This window comes from Artibeus jamaicensis, unplaced genomic scaffold (genome assembly GCF_021234435.1).
Source record: "Artibeus jamaicensis isolate MK-2021 breed Jamaican fruit bat unplaced genomic scaffold, CSHL_Jam_final scaffold_1964, whole genome shotgun sequence".
Taxonomy (NCBI): domain Eukaryota; kingdom Metazoa; phylum Chordata; class Mammalia; order Chiroptera; family Phyllostomidae; genus Artibeus; species Artibeus jamaicensis.
Window position 1 is genome coordinate 39398595 of NW_026522030.1, and position 19843 is coordinate 39418437.

General features: G+C 42.2%; 1 protein-coding gene across 4 annotated transcripts in view; it reads left to right on the forward strand.

Annotated features, from left to right (window-relative positions):
• The window catches only part of KANK1 (KN motif and ankyrin repeat domains 1), a 191589-nt gene that overhangs the window by 57373 nt on the left and 114373 nt on the right, over positions 1 to 19843 (forward strand). For 3 of the 4 annotated variants that reach the window (XM_053656238.1, XM_053656240.1, XM_037165562.2), the window contains 2 exons: positions 10334 to 10459; positions 17518 to 17581. The gene's annotated coding sequence lies outside the window, so the exon portion shown is untranslated. The remainder of the gene's footprint in view (positions 1 to 10333; positions 10460 to 17517; positions 17582 to 19843) is intronic. The other variant, XM_053656239.1, reaches the window with a different exon arrangement.

Consider the following 19843-nt stretch of genomic DNA (forward strand, 5'->3'; position numbering starts at 1 on the left):
ATGTTTGCTTAGTTTGTTTTTAGATTCAGTTGTCGATAGTTGTGAATTTGTTGCCATTTTAATGTTTATAGTTTTGATATTCTTTTTCATATAATAATGGCTTGGTGATGATGAACTCCTTTAACTTGACCTTATCTGGGAAGCACTTTATCTGCCCTTCCATTCTAAATGATACTTGGCTAGATAGAATAATCTTGGTTGTAGGTCTTTGCTTTTTATCACTTTGAATACTTCTTGCTAATTCCTTCCTACCTGTAGTTTCTTTTGAGAATCAGCTGACAGTCTTACGGGAACCTCTTTGTAGGTAACTCTTTGCTTTTCTCTTGCTGCTTTTATGGTTCTCTCTTTATCTTTAACCTTTGGCATTTTAATTATGATGTTTCTTGGTATGACCCTGTTTGTGTATCTTGTTTGGGATTCTCTGTATTTCCTGGACTTGTATGTGTATTTCCTTCACCAAATTAGGGACGTTTTCTTTCATTATTTTTTCTTTAAATTAAATTTTATTTAGTTACTTTTCCAGTACATTTTTTAAATCTGTTTCTCCCATCCCAGCCCCCCCCATCCCGTGCCCCCCACCTTCCTCCCATTCCCCCCACCCCCCCGGTCCTCATCCCTGTGTCTTTCATACTTGTTCCTCAAAATCCCTCACCTTTTTCCCCTTAAATTCCCTTCCCTCTCCCCTCTGGTCGCTGCCCACTTGTTCTCTATTTCAGTGTCTTTGTTTTTATTCTGTTTGCTTATTTGTTTTATTCTTTAGCTTCACCTGTCAAAGGTGAGATCATATGGTATTTGTCCTTCAATGCCTGGCCTATTTCACTCAGCATAATGCTTTCCAGTTCCATCCATGTTGTTGCAAAAGGTAGTAGCTCCTTCTTTCTCTCTGCTGCATAGAATTCCAATTGTGTATATGTACCATAGTTTTTTGATCCATTCATTTACTGATGGGCACCTAGGTTGCTTCCAACTCTTGGCTATTGTAAATTGTGCTGCTATGAACATTGTGGTGCATAGGTTCTTTGAAATTGATGTTTTAGGATTCTTGGGGTATAATCCTAGCAGTGGAATTGCTGGGTCAAAAGGCAGGTCAATTTTTATTTTTCTGAGAAAATTCCATACTGTTTTCCATAATGGTTGTACCAGTCTGCAATCCCACCAACAGTGAACTAAGGTCCCCTTTTCCCCACAACCTCTCCAACATTTGTTGTTTGTTGCTTTGTCTATTATAGCCATCCTGACTGGTGTAAAGTGGTATCTCATTGTGGTTTTAATTTGCATCTCTCTGATAGCTAACGATATTGAGCATCTCTTCATGTGACTCTGGATATTCTTCATTATTTTTTCAAATAAGTTTTCAATATCTTGTTCTTCCTCGTTTCCTTCTGGCACCCCTGCGATTTAGATGTTGGTATATTTGAAGATGTCTCAGAAGGTTCATTTAGCCTATCTTCATTTTTTAAATACTTTTTCCTTCTTAGTGTTCTGTTTGAATGGTCTTTTCTTCCTTATGTTCCATACCGTTGATTTGATTCCCAAATCATCCCTTCCACTGTTGAAAAATTTCTCCTTGTTTCATTCAATGTAGCCTTCATTTCTGCCTGGGTCTTTTTTATGCTGTGGAAGTACCCAGTGATTTCCTTGAGCATCCTGATAACCAACGTTTTGAACTCTGCCTCTGATAGGTTGCTTATCTCTATTTTGTTTAGTTCTTTTTCTGGAGTTTTGTTCCGTTCTTTCATTTGGGCCATATTTCTTTGTTTCCTCATTTTGGCAGCCTCCCTGTCTTTGTTTCTGTGTATTAGGTAGAGCTGCTTTGACTCCCTGTCTTAATAGTGTGACCACTGCAGGAAAGCACACCTGTAAGTTGTATTGAGCGGAGCCTTAGGTAATCTCCAGGGTGGGGCAACCCATGTTACCACTCTGGCTCTGTGTGTGGGAGCGCTCAGAGAGGGGGCAGTGCCGCTGCCTAGCCTCTGGAGTTTTGCCTGGGAGGAAGCTGTCTTCCAGCTCTCGCCCTGATGCCAGTCCCTTCAGTTTCTGCCCTTCCCCCTCTGTGCCACTGGTGCCTTGCCAGCTGTTGCCCTGGTGCTGAATCCCAGAGGGAGTGAAAGTTCTGGCTCTGTCATAGACCCATTAAGAGGAGTGTCCTAAGAATCCTGCAGTTTCTCTTGCCCGTCAATCCCCACTGGTTTTTACAGCCAGAAGTTATGGGGATTCATCTTCCTGGCACTGGAATCCTGGGCCTGGTGGTCTGGTCTGGGGCTGGGACCACTTGTTCCTGAGGTATCCCTCTCTGTCTTTATCCACCGCACATGAATGTGGAGCCGCCCTTTCTGCTGCCTCTCTGAGCCTCTCCACATTCCCACCCTCCTTTCCATCTGGATGAATGTTCTTTAAATCCTTGGTTGTCAGACTTCCATACAGCTCAGTTTTCTGACTCTTGTGCATGATATTTGCTTTGTAGTCTAGTTGTAATTTTTGCTGTAGTTGTTTGAGGACATGAGGCATGTTTATCTATGCCTCCATCTTGACTGGAAGTCTGCCTTGCTATGTTACTTAACTGATGTAACAGAGGCTGTTTCCAGTAGAATGATCTTCTTATCATTCTTACTACTAGAGGATTTCTGAAATATGATTTTTTCTTGATCTGGGACATGGTAAGGTTGTTGTATCAAGTGTCAGATCTCTGTAGAACTTGCTTTTTCATCCTCTTCCATCTTGTCAGACATTACCACAGTATGCGAGGTTGGTCCAGAAGGTATCCATTTTAATATTCATAGTTGTATAACGTGAAAAATTACATAGCCATGTAATGTAAAAAAGAGATGCTTTTTAAAAGATTTTATTTCTTTAGAGGGGAAGGGAAGGAGAGAAGGAGAGAAATATCAATGTATGGGTGCCTCTCGTGCGTCCCCTGCTGGGAACTGGCCTGCAACCCAGGCATGTGCCCCGACTGGGAATCGAACTGCCATCCTTTGATTCGCAGGCCCGCACTCAGTCCACTGAGCTACACCAGCCAGGGCAAAAAAAGAGACACTTATTGAAGAAGAAACAAGATATAAGAAACATTGTACACAGGACAGTGATGCCTCAGTCCCCTTAAAGTAGGCACCTTGGGGCCTCACACAGCTCTCCCAGTTGCCATCAGCTGCCCTGTCGTATTTTCTTTAATCTCATTGATGGTCTGAAATCTCTTCCCTTTCAAAGATGATTTTAGTTTTGAGAAAAGCCAGAAGTTGCAAGGCACCAGAGCTGGACGGTAGCAGGGCTGAGTCACCTGGGTGATTTGAAGTTTCACCGATAAACTCTGCATGAGATGTGATGCATGACAGGCGCGTTGTCCTGGTGAAGTTGCCAATCACCAGCTGCCCATAGCAGCGGCCTTCTAAATTAACCAAAGAGCTTGTGCAAAGAAATGTTCAAGCTTAACGCAAAATGTGATTCAGATTCATTGCTCTTCACTCAGTCACTGTGAATGCGACAGCCACACAGTACACATCCTCACTCAGTGGTTGTACTGTGACTAGTACAGTGAAGTCGTCCTTATGCACACATGGGCATTCCAGTCCACTCTCCTTGGCTTCCAGGTTACATCAATATTGTACAAACTGTTCCTGTTCCATTAACAATGGCTGGACTTTTTCCTCATACAGTAAAGATTAGATTTAACAGGAAGGTATTGTTGTTTCCAGCATGTTTTTAAGGTTTTACTTATAGAGGAGAAGGGAGGGATAACAAGAGGCAGAGAAACATCAATTGGTTGCCTCTTGTTGTGCCCTGACTGGGGTCAAACCCAATCTCAGGCATGTGCCCAGACCGGGAATTGAACTAGCAGCCTTTCACTTCGTGGGATGACTTCCAGCCAACTGACCCACACTGGTCAGGGCTCCAGCATATTCTGAGACAAATATGTGAGCCGTGCAGATTTGCATTACTGGCAGGGTGGAGGGGTCTGTCCCGCAGAATCCGTGATGCTGACATGCTGTTGCTGTCATTGGTCACGTTCTTCCTCTGTGACCTAATGAATTAATGCCATTACCAAAGGCAGCCTCTGCAATGAAAATATAAAAGACAATTTGCCAATGTGGAGGGCCTGGATCAGTAAATTAAAATTGCTGCCTTACCAGTCTCTAAATCTGTTTAATAAATAAAAGTCAGGACTTTTTATTTATTTTTTAAAGCTAGAAGTATGTGAGTCACTGCCAGTGAGAAAAGAAGGGTGTTGGGGGTGACAGGGATTCCAGAGTTCAAAGGTATTGTTTAGTTCTTATTTTGAAAATAAGAAAGAAAATATGAAAATGGTTAACAGTGTTTTTTAGCTCACTCCTCTTCCCTGAGATCGATTGATGTTTGCTTCAGAAATGCTGAATGAAAAGACAGGAATTAATTCCTTGTAAGAATGGTTGATGCAGAAAGGTCAGCCTTCCTCCGTTACAAAGTAATGAGAACACACTCTTTGAGAATGTTTGGGAATATCAGCCTGAGTTCACAGTGGATGAACGATGCACTTTTTGCCTTTGTAACTGAAGCTGGCTTCCATGAGATGCTCAGAGGAGAAAGCTGGGAGTTGCTTGAGGGGTCAGGCAGGAGGCTTAATGGGACTGTGCCCATCCACCTCGGCTCAGTGCTTGAAGGGCATTTGCCACGGTGACCTGGGTTTGCCTTGATAGTGGAAGGAGTCATCTTGTTCAGCAGAAGTGGGAATCACTGATGCATCACTAGCATCGTCTGCCCTCAGCCCTTGGGCTGCAGTAATTTGAGTGGCTCACCTCAAACCTGCTCCTCTTTTAGGGAAGGCGATGGAAGTTCTGTGCCTATAACATTCCATAAAGCCTAAGGAGCAGGAGGATGGTGACCGGGCAGGGCACCAGCTGTCTGTGCTGAAATACCAGAGCCTGGGCTCTGATAATTAATGAGAGAGCATTTCCTTGGCATACTTTACAGCTTGACCCAGTTGACTGGGGCATCCTGGGGAAACCGGCCTCAATTCCCTCTCTTTTTCAGTTCCATTCTCTTCTTGCTAGAATGAAATGTGACATTTATATGGTTGTTAATATTGACATGAGCACCTGTGCCATCCCATTCTCAAAAGGGAAGGAGCCTTTGTTTTGTAATTCATTATTGAAAATACTACTACTGTCTTTTAAAAGTGTGTATGTTTTTTCAATTGAAACCTGTGTGTATTTTATTCTGTCTTTATGCACACAGTAGAATTTGGTTGAATACATCTTTTTCACAAGAAGAATCAAATGCATCTTTTCACATTATTTATAATTTTGAGAAGGCTAACACTTGCTGGGCTTTATCTTTTGTTTAAGTTGAAAATTTTCTCCCATCTTGCCTGGTAAATGAGAGGCCTCTGGTACTTGTTTTAAAAGTTGCATATCATTTTGATTAAGGAAGTCAACAATATTCTAAAAGACAAGGTGGCAACTTATTACTTGGTAGCATCTTTAAAATTACAAAGTAATATGCTTTAATTAGAGTTACAGTGTTACAGATGCAGGTATTTTCAGTTTACGTGTGGAAAGTGAAAACACAGAGAAAGTTAGCACAGCACTTGCCTGAGGTAAGTCACATGGTTGATAACAAAAGCCACATTCTTAGTCTTGTACTAAGAGGCTTCTGTATTGTGCAATAAATTAATTAGAGAAGATGGTATTCTAGATAATTGCAAAGAATATGCCTAATGAATGGTTCTCAGACTGCCGTACCTGGGCCAGCATCATCCATCATCTGAAAGCTTGTTAGCAACTTAAATTGTTAGGCCTAATTCCGTACCCAGAAGTACGGAATTAGGCTAGGGAGCACGGCAATTTATGTTTTAAAACACGCCTTCCACACATATGTGTGACGCTCTCTAAAGTCTGCTCCATGCTGCCTTCCCACAATTGTTTATGCAGTTTCAGGGCTTTGGGGTGCTGAGGCGACACAAGTAGGCAGCAGTGGGGCAGCCTCCTCAGGGGACCCCAGAACCTGAGTTTTCGAGGTGCAGAGAGAAGATCTTGATAAGGAGGCAGGAGAGGAACTAATATTTGAGTTGCCTGCGCTCTGCCGGGAACTGTGTCTGGCTTTGCACAGGTCTCCTGCCTTCAGGCCTCTCCCCAGTTACGTGTGTGCCGTTAGTGCGCTCCTCCTGCCTCGTGGGCAGTTCATCCTTTTTTACTGCAGTCTCAGCACCAACAACAGTCTCTGCCCTTTGCTCTGCTTCTTTGATAGTCACTGACAGTTGATACTCCATTTCATTTTGGGAGCTGTCCTTGGCCCCTGGGGCATAATCTGTGTTTGACAGCTAGGAAGCTTCCTCAAACTAGGAAGCTTCCTGCTAAACTTGGGGCTTCTTCCTAGAAGAGCAGTTTTGTTTCTGGCATGTGGGAGAGTGGGCGAGGGAGGTTGTCTTTGTTGGAAAGCATTACATTCTCCTACACCTAAGGCGAGATGGTAGGTGAACAACTGGGGAATGAATATGCAAACTAACATGAAGATGGTATCTTCTCCTAAGGAGCTCCTGCTCACCTTTCGAATTCATGTCTCTGTCTGCGTGGTTCTCAAAGTGTGGTCCCCTGATCACCAGCAGCAGAAACATTAGAAGTGCACATTCTCAGGCCCCACTCCAGACTTCCTGAACCGGAAACTCCGAGGCCAGGAATATGTGCCTTAATAAGCCCCTGAGATGATTGTAATTTGTGCCAACATTTTAGAACCAGTGCCTTTGGGCATGAGGAGTATGTGTGAGTGCCTGTGTGTGTTTTCACAGTCCCTTTTATAAATAACTATCTGGAAAAGTAAAGATACTTCTCATTTAAATTTTGACGCTCATGATGGCATCTTCCAGAGCCCCTGACCGAGCACTGACCGACTGCTGACCATCCTGCTAGAACGTCATTTCCTCACTCAGGCTACAGCGAGGGGCCTCTGCCGCCTCATCCCAGGCCCCCCTGGATGTGGTCACTTCTGCTACGGGGAACGGAACTGGGAGAAGCACTGGAAAATGCAGAACTTTCTGCCCTGGGGCCAACAGTTGAAAGGGTAGAACTGAGCCAAATGGTAACCCTATCAGAGAGGAATTTTCACTTTCTGATCTGATATGATCATTAAAAAAACAAAACAAAACAGTGACCTTTGTTTTCTTTGCTTTAAATGGAAATAGCCTTCCTACTTTATATATCTAGATATCAAGTAAGGAAGTGTTCTTTATTCCCTTCATAGTCTCTCAAGTGTAACTTTTTTTCTTTTTTGGCTTTTGCCATGCAGTTGAGGGGGGGAATACTGAGTTTAGCAGTGTAGTTTACATGACCAACAGTCAGTCAGATTTGTCTGAATGACTGATCCTAAAGGAGAAAAGCTCTTTTCTTGAGTCCTGTATACAAATTTAAAAAACTTTAATATACTTATTTCTGTTTTCCCTGGGAACCATATTAGTTTAAGAGTATATGTCATTGTTGATTTTTTTCCAAAAACATACAAGATGTATAAATCTAGCTGCTTATACGCTGTTACAGCATTAGTGCAGGTTATTAAGGAAAAATTAAGTGAGACAATTGGAAATGTCCATTACCAAGTTGGACCGTTTTTTTTCCATTTTAAGAAATGGTACCAGGGTGTTCATGGGGGAAATGACTCCAGACCTTACGATTATCTGTCAGAAAACTGACAGCTCTCCACACACCTGTTTTCTTCCTGTATAATAGTTCACTTTTTTTTTTTTGAAACATAGGCCTAACCTATCTAAAGAGTCCCTCTTTAGGATCACAAGCCTACCCACTGGGCGGGACTGAGAGCAGAGCGCTCTGACTCTCTGGGTGTTACTGTTACTTTGTGATTGAATACGTTGTCTGCAGCTGAAACCAGGAGTAAAGGGGGTGCAGCTTGTACGCTGCATGAATTCTAGAAAATGCTGTCTGGGCAACCAGCACGTTTACGGAGGACCCGCGGACGCCCCTTCATCTAGAATTTCAGTACAAGCAGTACATAAAATATTTATACAGCGCAGCGCTGCCTCACCCCCGACGAAAGCTTGGGTTCAGGTGTATAGTGTTACTACTACTACAGACGTCGCTGAAGTGGAAGCTGCTGAAGAACCTCTCAGGGTATTTGGAGTGTTCGAAAGTCAAGTACCTGGCACGGGGTTAAGTTTGTAGTGACTGATCCAGTGGCCCTGGTTCCTAAACATAAATATTTATCTGGTTGCCAGAATGACACCTAACAGTAAAGACACGTCACGGCTGGGGGGGGGGGAGGAAGAGAGTTTACTAATGTGAAACTTAAAAGAATGGGCTGGTGCAGAAGGGAGGAAGAATGAGGAGGTGTTTTTATTGAGCTGTTCAGTCAGCAAACGTCCGGGTAGAGAAGAACCAGCACAAACTTTTTGGCTTCCTAACCACAGTTCATTTTGTTTCTTTTGTTTATGAAATTTAGCAGGGATGAGATTGGTTCATAGGAACCTACAGGTGTTGGGTGTACATTTCTACGACATATGATCTGTATGTTGCATTGTGTTTGGTCTCTGTTCATCTCCAATTTGCTCTTCTAGTTTCTCCCTTAATCCCCTGCAACTACACCCTGTACCAGCCCTATGGAAAATTGACCTCAGGCATCACCAGTGACCTTACTAACTGTTAAGTCCAGTGTCCTCTGCTCGGTCCCCTTCCACGGCATTTGACTTCACTCATCGTTTCTGAGCTACTGTCTTTGGATTATTTCCCTCCTGTTACCACCCCCATCCCATGTGTTCATCTCCTTTCAGCTGTCACCACATCTTCTCATTTCCCTTAGAATTTTTCCTTAGTCTTGGGGCATCAGCCGTCTTTTTAGAGGCAGAGACTAGGAAGCAGTCTTTTCCCACTGGGACACATCCTTGTTGCTGGGAGTTGGGTCATACATTTTTTAAACTCTAATGTTGTCCATGCTGAAAAGTGAGAAACTAACATGAAATAATCAGCAGAGTCTCTTTCCAGCTGGACAACTAAGGGCAGTAAACACAAAACAGCGGGCAGTACAGTTCACCCCACCATGCGAGAGCTACATTGTCGGAAAGGTGCGCCCGGCCAGGACCGAGGGCTGGAGCCGCCGGGAGGGGAGGAGAAGCTGTACTGGGCATGGGGAGCGATGGGTGTGAAGGGAGAGTCTGTCGACTCACTGATTAGAACAGAGGGTATTTGGTGGGTATTGGAAGAGGATAAGATAAAGTAGATTTAGACTACGGAAGAACGTGAATGTTAGTGGAGGAGTTCACGTGTTTTGATGTATTACCCCCGTGGATAAGGAAATAACAGGATGCTAGACTTGGAAATGAGAACAGGGAGCTTCGGAGTTGGAGGTGATCCTACCAGCGGGGGTGGGAATAGATGTTTGTTCAGTAGTCATTCCTGACCTGACAAGATCTCATAGTTTTTATTCTTGCAGCGACCTTAAGGGCAGATGGTATTATTCTCATTTTATATATAACTCAGAGTTCTGAGGAAATATAATTTGTCTAAGTTTTGCTGAGTGCCTGGGCCAGGATCCAAGGCCAGGGATATCTGACTTCAAAGCACAGTGAGGATGGAGAACACTGAAACCAGTTCTTCATTTTGTAGTAAAGAGACATAGACCAGGAGAGAGGGGACCCGTTCGAGGTTATACAGGTAATAAGATGAAAGCAGTTAGTTTTCCTGCAAGAGAGAGCGGACAGGTGGCGATCTGCAGAGAGATCAGCTTCGAGCCTGCTGTGATAAACAGGCAGGGGTGTGGAAGAATTTGGTGAGGGTGGGGGGTTGGAGTGAAAAAGAAGAGGTCAAGAGTGGTAGGACATACAAGGGCAAGTTGTGGTGGACTGACCTTGGAATGAAGGATGATGGAGACGGGGAGGATGACTTGAAAATAATCCCCCGGGACTGCCATTACAGAGATCTTCAGTGGAGCTAGTTTTAAGAGAAAGGCTGGCCACATGTTCGTTAATGGAGTGGTCTGACAGAAATGAGAGATATTCACAGATAAAAATTGATGGTGTTCATGAGCTTCTGAGGTACGAATGAAGAGCAGCAATGGGAGTGAAGGTGAAAGGCTGGGAGGGGCCAGCCCTTTTCCTTGACTTGATGGGGAGAGATGTACCCCAAGAGCCAGCAACTAGCTTTTCCCTAAAGCAATGGAGACCTGGGTCTCATGACATTCCAGGTTCCCTTCTGCTCCGGCCTGCCCCTTCCGCCCCAGCAGGAAAACGACTTAACTGCACTTGGGTCCCTGCACTGCATGGCTGTCTTTCGTAATTGAGTCCTCTTTCCTGCAGGTCTCGAGCCTGGAAGAGAATGTTTCTCCATCACATTTCCCTCAACGAGATTCCTCTGTCTTTCAGAATGATCGTCATAGTACTGGGTAGACGGCTGAACTGCTGAATTACTTCCATCTGCTGACCCCACTAGGAGATTGTCCGTGGAGTTGAAGTATTTATTGCAGTAATTTCTGGCCATACATAATTGAGGTAAGGTATACTTTTTTCCATATGCCTATCATGAAGTTAGCATATCTCTGTCTTTTAAGTTTGCTTTTTAAGAGACATTAATCTATTTCTTCCCTACCCTTTGTGCACCAGTAGTCCCTCAGAATGCTCCTAATTGGCAAATGTATATACGGGTGCAGAAAAGACATTTATAGGATGAAATATGAGCAAGCTGTTTGACTCTGTAAAGTGGAAAATGTATTACTCTTCATATTAAGTCAATAAAGCACCCCATTTCCATAAACACAATATGCATGGAGTGGATTGTGCTAGAGCAAATCAATAGATTGAAAGGAGTATTATTAAGGCTACTTGAAAAGAATGGAGACACTTAAATATTAATGCATAACTGGCTTTATTCAAGTAAAGAAAACCTAGGAAATGCTGAGACTTTAAAAGGCAAACTCTGGTGCTCCATATCCAGAGATCATCAGTGTTGAAACGTCCTGCCTTATCGGCAGTGTTTGTAGTGATGTGTGTGTTGTGTGGGTTCATTTGCCAGGGGTTTTCAAATGAGCGGCACCACCAGCCTGTTGGTGCCAGACTCTGTGCCAAGCATTTTACAAACACAAAGTCATTAATTCTCACTCCCCTGTGAGGACGGTGCGTTTTGTATCCATGTGTCAGCATAACAAAACTGGGCTTCAGAGAAATTACATGACTCAGCCGTACGCACACAGCTGGTGAGCCCACTCAGAACTCGAGGTAGTCAGAGACCAAAGCCTGTACCAAGGGCATTCTTCGCACACTTCTTTTCCTTAACAAAATGCTAATTTTCTTTTTGCTGTACCATCATTTTAAATGACTTCACCGTGTTCACTTACATGGGAGTGCCGTGGTTTCTCTACCTTATCTCCTTTTGTAGGACATTTGTTTTTCTGTATTTGCTTTTAGAAATAACAGTGCAGTGAACATCTTTTGTGCACATGCACGATTCACCTTGGTCAGATGACTACAAGCGGCATTGCTGCGTCAGTGGGAATGTGGGACTTTACTGTTCAGGTTTTGATACACGCTGCTAATTGTCTTCTCAGAAGGTTGTAGTGGTGTATAGTCTCATTAGCAGCATATGCAAGTACCTGACACCCCTCAGCCCTCAGCAACATTGGTAATTAGCAATTAAAAAACATTTCAGGTGCCCTTTTGTTTGCCTTTTAAAAAGATTCCAGGTGTCCTTGTTCAGGTGCATATTCTTGCCTCTCATACTCCAGAGCTGTGGCCTTCTGACTGGTTCCTTTCTGTCCACTCTGTAATTCACTTTGTCACAAGAGGAATTGCAGGACAGTGGATAAAAGAAAGCATGGGCTCTAGAGCTGAGCTCAAACCATGGCTGTACTACTCTGCCTCCATTTTTCCATCAATAACATGATAATATAATCAAACCTCCCTCATAGAGGTTCTAGGTGATAGCTGATGTAAAGTACTTTAGATAGAGCCTGATTCTTGGTACACGCTCATTTGTCGTTAGCTGCTGCGATCGTCTTCCAAAAGTCCATGCTCATATAATTACGAAAACCAAAGGTTATGCTTGTTTTGAATGAAATATGATTACCAAATTTATAGAAACTAAAGTGCTGACAGTGTAGTATTGTTTGTGTTAACACAGTAGCCCCCCTGAAGGTCACAGATATCCATCCCTGCCTGAGTTGATGCTGAGAGGTCAAGGGTAATGAGGAAACAGTCATAGCAGGAATAACTAGAATGTTAAAGTGCTTTATAAAATCATAGAACATTTTCAGATGCATTGTCGTACCTGATGCTCACAGCACAGCTGTGGGGGAGGTGGAGCAGCTGTTACTAACCTCGTTTCACAGAGGAGGAGGTTGACTGGGAGGAATTCAGCGACTTGCTCATGTGAGGCCACAGAAATGGGCAGTGGCAGAGCGGGGTGTGCACTCGAGGCTCTCTGTCCACCAGTCCACACTCTTGATGCTTCACGACAGTGGTGATGAACTGAGGTGGCCCAGGGGTAGATTCCCACGTCTAGAAGTCTGATCTTTTCCACATAGGCCACAAGGAAGCAAGAATGCCTCAGTGCTGTTCCTCAGAATCTGCTCTTCACATAGCAGAGTGGTCTGTTTGATACGAAGTCCTATCTTGGCACACCCCTGCCTGAGCCGGCATGGCATTCTCCGTACCGTGGTTGGCAAGGCCGGGTGTGATTGGCCTTTGCCTGCTCTCCAGCCTCACTTCTGTCTCTCACTCTAGAACACTGTGTTCCATCCCCACTGGCCTCCTTCCAATTCAAGGAGCGTGCCAACCTCTTTCTTGCCCCCAGGGTTCTGCAGGTACTGTTCCTCTGCTTGGAATGTGTGCCTGTCTGCATGCGTGCACACTTGTGCTCACACACCTCTCTCATGGCTGGCTCCTTCTCTTTCGGGGAGGCAGCTCTCTGGAGCAGGCTGCTCAGGTCCACTCAGCTTCCCCTTTTACTAGCTCTGTATCCTTGGGTAGATTACTGCACCTCTACCTCCCTGTAACATAAGAATCATCATGCTAAGAGTACCTGTTCCAGAGCTCTTGGGAGGGCTAAGTGGGTTAATTCATGCAAAGCTCTTAGAAAACCACCCTGAGCAAAGAAGTGCACGCCCGTGGTTAGCTGTTACCAAGATCATCACTTTTTAGGCATCAGCTTCAATCTCACCTCAGTCAGAGTGCCATGAACGCTGCTTATTCTCTCCAATATTCTCTCCCTTACAATCCTGCTCTTCCCCCCCCCAAGCATGTATTAGTATGCAGTTATTTTTATTTCATCTTTCTGTTTTCCCCTCTAGCCTGTGATTCTGTCGGAACAGGGGCTGTGTCTGTATTGTCCATAGCGAGGCCTCAGCTGCTTAGCTTGTAGTGTTTCTGGAATGAATGAACGAATATCAACATCACCAACCACAGGGTTGCATAGAAATTCTACCTGCGTTTTCTTACTGTAGTTCGATGGTTTCATTTCACGTTATAACATATTTCATCTTCATGAAACTTGGTCTGAGGTGTGATTTGCAATGTGAATGAAAACTAATTTTTTTTCAGAATGAGTAGCTGGTTGCAGTTTTTGTAATTTCTTTTAAAGAAAGCTCCAATCCAAATTATAGTCCTTTGGAACTCTGATCTTTGTTAGTTTTTCTGTCCTTGGGTAATTCTTTAGCAAAAAGCCAGTGGAGAAAGCCCTCATCTAGTTGAGTCAGATTTTTCATGAGCGTGCTCACCCAATGCCAGGAAGATGCCCCGGGGCTCCCCTACCACAGTCCGGCATCTAGGGGGAAGACTTGATGTTACTATGTAGGGACTTTTTCCATTTGCTCAGTGTTAATTCTGCAAAACCAGCTAGATATTTTAGACAGTCTTGTTTTAGATATTCTGTCTGCCCTTTTCCAAAAATTACTGAGCCCCAACTGATGTGGCTTAGTGCGTTGGGTGTTGGCTATAAACCTAAAGGTCCCAGGTTCCATTCCTCCTCAGGACCCATGTGTGGGTTGCAGGCCAGGTCCCTAGTTAGAGGGTCTGTGAGAGGCAACCAATTGATGTTTTTCTAGCATGTTGATGTGTCTCTCTTTCTCTTTCCTTTCCCCTCTCTCTAAAAATAAATAAATAAAAATCTTTACACTCTTTTTTTTTAATCCATACCCAAGGGCATGTTTTTATTGTTTGAGGTGTGGGGGCAGGGGAAGAGAGAGAGAGAGAGAGAAGGAAAGAGAGAGAGAAATAGTGATTGCCTTCTTGTAGGTGCCCTGAATAGGGATCAAACCTGCAACCTGAGTATGTGCCCTGACCTGGAATCGAACTTGCAACCTTTTGGTTACTGGACAATGCTTCAGCCAACTGAGCCATACCAGCTAGGGCCTAAATAAAAATCTTTGATAAACAATCGAAACCTAGAAACTCAACATTCCAATGACTACATTACTTTTCCTTAATTACTTATTGCATTTTGATGAGGGACAAAGGCTGTGGCACAGACCATGTATTGTAGTTTGGAAAAATTGTTTCCATATTTTCTATATTGTTATATAACCATTCTTTTCCACATTTTAACTTTAGAAATTAAAACTAATGACAAAAATAATATTCATTATTTGACACACTCAAGCCATAAAAGATTTATACAGAAAAAAAGGTGACTCTTGCGTCCCACTTTCTGGTCCACCTCTTAATATAATCACTGCTGAGTTTATTGTATATTCTTATAGACTTTTCTGTGCTTAGTCAATATACAGGGTGGGGCAAAAGTAGGTTTATAGTTGTGAGTGTGCGAAATACAGTTTATTCTTGGATTAATGCTTACTAATTATTATAGTATTTTCTATGTGAACAACCGTAAACCTACTTTTACCCCACCCTGTCTTAGATCTTCACACACACACACACACACACACACACACATGCATGCTTTTTTGGGACAGTGTCATAGATGCACTTTATTATACACATCAGTGGGCTTTGAGAATACTTGAAGCCTTTGCTTTCTAGCTGGCAGCATCATAGGTCACTAAGTGGTCATTTCCCAGGGCTTTACACACCAAGTTTTGCTTAGTTTGTTTGAAGCACTGCGTGTAATCTTCCAGAGGGCAGGGACTCAGGCACAATCGGGAATGTGGAATAATCTGATGATTTTCTTCACTACAGAGGAAGAAACGAAGACTTGAAAGTGGAGCCAGTGGAATGGGAATGAAGGAAATTCTAAGTTCATGAGGGTGTACATTTGGTGAACTGTGTTTCACTGGGTTACATAATAAGTAGTCTGGTTTCCAGGGTGGCAGATGGGGTGCTGACAGGTTATAAAGTTTTTTATAACTTTCTCTCTTATCATTCTCTTCTCCCTTTTTGTTATTGTTGTCATTGGTCCCTGAGACCAGAAGGTCAAGTTTGGGATGGAGTAGGGAGGAGGGCGGTGACTCCCTGGGCTGTGCCCTTCACACTGGTGTGAGAAAGCCCTCAGCCTGCCACCTGGTTTCTGATCTATGGTGCTGCATTCCCAGAGAACTAACTGTAAGGGTTTCTGGAAGTGACTGGGGCTCTGGACTTTGCAGAATTGCACTTGTCAGGGTTTTTCACAATGCCCACCTCATTACACCAGAGAGGCAAGTTTCATTGCCTAAGGGGACGATTTATGGCAGTGGGCTTATCTCCTGGTTTAGCTCTTTATGTTTTCTGCCTCTTAATAAAATGTGAAGTCACAAAGCAATTAAATAGTAGTGTAGTTTTCCCACAGAAGGCAGGGAAAGGCTAACCAAAGGCAAAGGCTAACGTGATTGACAGAGGCTGGCTGGAGATTTACATTGAGAATAACTCGTTCTTCAAAACTTTCTTCATTTTCTTGTGGGAATTATGGGGTAAATCATACACCAGGAGGATGGATGATTAAAAATTCAGGAGTTATGATTTGTTTTTGACTTTGTAAGTCTCTAAATCCTCCACCTGAGCACAGAGTTCTCATTTCAAGAACTTGATGAAATGATGAGAACTATCCCCGCCACGGGTTGAAGTGAAGCAGAAATACTTTAAAAATCTTAAATTGTTAATAAGCTTGGGATTATTTATATTTTGTAAAATGTCTTAAGATTCAATGAAATGAAGTAGAGAATTCACGAGTGATTTTTTTCCCCTTTAAACTCCGATTCACAGATGTAGATTATTTTTCAGTAGTCAAAAATATTGAATGGGATTTCAATGGTTAGCTTGTAGAATTTTAAAAATAGCATTAGTAATTTTTAATAATGACATTTAACATGAAGAAAAATTAGAAAAAATTGAACATAAAAATTTAGAGAGTTAAGATTCTCTGTCCCTCTTCTTCCAGCCTCCTTAAATATAAAATAAATTCTTTTGGTTTAGCCACCCTGTACTCATGATGACCTAGTTATTCCAATCAAGAGAATTAAAAAATTCTCTTAATAGGTAAGTTCTATATGTCATTTTTTCTTACTACAGAAACACTTTCACTTCAAGAAGAGTTGAAAGGCGGCCTCTCAAAGTTCTTCTGTTTGTTCCCTAGTAATCACTTTGAAATGGTGAAAAAGCTTAAATTAAAACGTGGGTGGTGGCACCATTGAGAGAAGGATTAACTAATAGTTAATTTATGTGACCCAGAAAGTAAGTGGCTAAGAGGACGCTGCTTTTCCAGCCTGGCGCCCGGAACGCACTCTGAAGGGGAGACCTAATGCCTTAGCAGGAGCTCCGCTCGCTACTCTCAACTGGGCCGTGACCAAAAGAACAAGAACTAGAGGATGAACTGCAGAGCCATTCTGCTGCTCTTTAGGATATGCTTCCAGATAGACTGACTAGTCGTGAGATTTGTGCTAAGCAAATAGAAAAAAAAATGTTCATTTCTAGAGGTTGGTAAAATGATAGTGAACAGCATTTATACTGAATCAGGAAATCTTTTTCAGGTCCCTACTCAGGGGGACCTGAGCCATACACATATCCCTGTGTATGAGCCATGGCTCAGTTTCCTCACCTGTGAAGGCTTCTTTGAATGCCCCACCTGTGTTGGGCTTCCTTGAATGCCCCACCTGTGTTGGGCTTCCTTGAATGCCATTGTTTCTAGATTGTTTGTCTAGAGGGGAGTGTAAAGGCAGCCAGGCTGTCTGTCCTCTCAGCCGTCACCCTAGGCTGTTTCTCAGGGAGTGGGTCCTTCTGCGGCCCTGGGGCCAGTCCTCATCTACAGGCCCTAGTTTCCGATGTGTTCTTTTTCCCTGGCAAGAGTCCTTTATCCAGAGTACCCTACAGGGAGGCATCTGCGTGCCCGGGACACTTGTCTGCACTGGTACCACTGCCTCCCTCTTGCGTGGTAAAATAACTCAGTGAGGGATTGGAGTTTTGCTCTTAACCTAGAATATATTATTTCTTTTTAATACTATCTATCTATGATGAGATGAAATGTACATTATAAAAATTAACGGTATAAAAATGAATGGTTCAGAAGCACTTCATACATTCACAGTGTTGAGCAGCTGCCACCTCTGTCTGGTCCCAAAACATTTTTATTTTCTCCCCAGAAAACCTTGTATCCACTAAGCACCAGTAATTTCTGTTCCCTCCTCCTACAGCCCCTGGCAACCACTGATCTGCTTGTGGCTCTCTGAATTCACAGTTCTTGCTGTCTCATCTACTGTAAGTGAGATAATATACTGTGTAACTTTTTGTTTCTGGCTTCCTTTACTTGGCATGTTGTTGCACGTGTTAGACATTTTATGACTGAATAATACTCTGTTGTATAGATAATGCCACAATTTCCTTGTTCGTTCATCCATTTGGGCCTTTTCTACCTTTTGGTAGAAAATACTGTACACTCATGCTGTGAACATGAGTGTAGAGTATTTGAGTCCTTGTTTTCAATTCTTCTGGGTATGTGTCTCGAGGTGGAATTGCTGGGTCGTATGGCAATTCTATTTAACTTTTTCGAGAAGCTGCCAACTATTTTCCATAGCAATGGAACCATTTACATTCCTACCATCAATGCATAAGGGTTCCAATTTCTCCACATTCTTGCAAATGCTTCTTATTTCACCTTTAAAAAAAATTATATCCATCCTTGTGAGTATGCAGTAGTATTTCATTGTGATTTTGATTTGCACTTCCTTCCTGACTGATAATGTTGATCACTTTTTCATTTGCTTATTGGCTTATTGGCCATTTTTATATGTTCTTTGGAGAAATAACTATTCAAGTCCTTTGCTTATATTTTAATTTAATTTTCTGTCCCTTGTCATTGATTTGTTTCTCCCATTCTTTAGGTTGTCTTTTCACTTTTTTTTTAAGTACAATTTTTAAAAAGATTTTATTTATTTATTTTTTAGGGAGGGGAAGGGAGAGATAAAGAGAGGGAGGGAAACATCAGTGTGTTGGTGCCTCTCGTGCCCTCTGCTGGGGACCTCACCCACAACCCAGGCATGTGCCCTGACTGGGAATAGAACCAGTGACCCTTTGGTTCACAGGCCAGCACTCTGTCCCCTGAGCCACAGCAGCCAGGGCAGTCTTTTCACTTTTTTAATAATTTCTTTTGATGCACAAAAGTTTTTTTTATTTTATGAGGTTCAGGTGATCTATTTTTTGTTTGTTTTTGCTCATGCTTTTGCTGTCACACCTAAGAATCCATCACTGTGAACCTAAAGTCGGGAGGACTTACCACTATATTTCTCTTCAGAATTTCATATACAGGGTGGGGCAAAAGGAAGTTTACAGTTGTTAATATGGAAAATAATACAATAATTTATAAATGATAATATAAGAATAAACAGTGTTTTGCATACTCACAACTGTAAACCTCCTGTTGCCCCACACTTTATTTAGTTTGTTCATCTATTTTGAATTAATTTTTCATATTATACGGGGTAGGAGTCTAACTTCATTCTTTTGTATGTGAGTATTCATCCTAGCACCATTTATTGAAGAGCCTGTCTTTCCTTGTTACATGGTCTTTCTACCCTTTCCTACAACATCATGTGGTCCTGTATGGGAGGGTTTACTTCTGGACTCTTAGTACTATTTCATTGGTCTCTATGTCCATTCTTGTGCCAGTACTATACTCTTGCAATTACTGTAGCTTTGTGGTAAGTTTCAAAATTAGGAAATGTGAGTTCTCCAGCTTTGTTCCCTTCTAGTGATCATTTTAGCTGTTCAGAGTCCATTGCGGTTTCATATGGACTCAAGGATCATGTTTCCATTTATGCAAAAAAGACTCGGAATCTTCATGGGAATATCCCTGAATCTCTTAGATACCGTATTTTGTCATGTATAATGTTTATTTTTTTACCCAAATTTTTAAGAGAAAATAGGAGACACATTATACACGGGTGGTATCTGAAATACCTTGTGTCTGTTCTTGTGTTTTGTAATTATTTGTTACATAAAATTTCTTGTACCATGATATGTTAAAAAAATAAATGCTGTCATTCCTTTATAACATAAAAAACAAGCATCTAAATAAAAATAAATAACATGGGGGAAAATGGGACAGCTGTAATAGCAAAATCAACAAAATATATTAAAAATAACAAATTGAATTAAAAATTAAAACAAAAGACTTTCTTCTTTTGAAAGTTTGGGCCAAACATGTGGGTACACATTACATACAGGAGTGCATTATACATGGCAAAATACATATGGTAGTATTGCCATCTTAACAATATTAAGATTTCCAACCATGAACAGGGCTGCCTTTCCATTTATTCAGGTGTCACTTAATTTCTTTCAGCAATGTGTTGTAGTCATCAGTGTATAGGTGCTGTGCCTTTTTTCATTAAATTTATTCTTAGGTATTTTATTCTTTGGATGCAATTTTAAGTGGAATTGTTTTCTTGATTTCCTTTTTAGATTGTTTATTCCTAGTGTATAGAAACACAACTATCTACTCATTATTTTTAATTTTGTTAA